The 908-nt window shown below is 35.1% G+C and overlaps 1 protein-coding gene across 4 annotated transcripts in view; it reads left to right on the top strand.

Annotated features, from left to right (window-relative positions):
- The window catches only part of ERBB4 (erb-b2 receptor tyrosine kinase 4), a 1129074-nt gene that overhangs the window by 282840 nt on the left and 845326 nt on the right, over positions 1–908 (top strand). The gene's annotated exons all lie outside the window — the stretch shown is intronic.

Here is a 908-nt window from a genome sequence, read left to right as displayed (position 1 = left end):
AAGGTTAGATTGTTTATTTGAGATTTTTCTTGTTTCTTGAGGTAGGCTTGTATAGCTATAAACTTCCCTCTTAGAGCTGCTTTTGCTGCATTCCATAGGTTTTGGATCATCGTGTTTTCGTTATCATTTGTGTCTAGGTATTTTTTGATTTCTTCTTTGATTTCTTCAGTGACCTCTTGGTTATTTAGTAACGTATTGTTTAACCTCCATGTGTTTGTGTTTTTTGCGTTTTTTTTTTCCATGTAATTGATTTCTAATCTCATAGCATTGTGGTCAGAAAAGATGCTTGATATGATTTCAGTTTTCTTAAGTTTCCTGAGGCTTGATTTGTGACCCAAGATACGATCTATCCTGGAGAATGTTCCATGCACACTTAAGAAGAAAGTGTAATCTGCTGTTTTTGGATGGAATGTCCTATAAATATCAATTAAATCTATCTGGCCTGTTGTGTCATTTAAAGCTTCTGTTTCCTTCTTTATTTTCATTTTGGATGATCTGTCCATTGGTGTAAGTGAGGTGTTAAAGTCCCCCACTATTATTGTGTTACTCTCAATTTCCTCTTTTACAGCTGTTAGCAGTTGCCTTATGTTTTGTGGTGCTCCTATGTTGGGTGCATATATATTTATAATTGTTATATCTTCTTGTTGGATTGACCCCTTGAACATTATGTAGTGTCCTTCCTTGTCTCTTGTAACATTCTTTATTTTAAAGTCTATTTTTTCTGATATGAGTATTGCTACTCCAGCTTTCTTCTGATTTCCATTTGCATGGAATATCTTTTTCCATCCCCTCACTTTCAGTCTGTATGTGTCCCTAGGTCTGAGGTGGGTCTTTTGTAGACAGCATATATATGGTCTTCTTTTTGTAACCATTCAGCCAATCTGTGTCTTTGGGATGGAACATTTAAT

Source organism: Physeter macrocephalus, chromosome 2 (genome assembly GCF_002837175.3).
Source record: "Physeter macrocephalus isolate SW-GA chromosome 2, ASM283717v5, whole genome shotgun sequence".
NCBI lineage: Eukaryota > Metazoa > Chordata > Mammalia > Artiodactyla > Physeteridae > Physeter > Physeter macrocephalus.
Note: the sequence above shows the minus strand (reverse complement) of the source record. Positions and strands in the feature narration are given on the sequence as shown.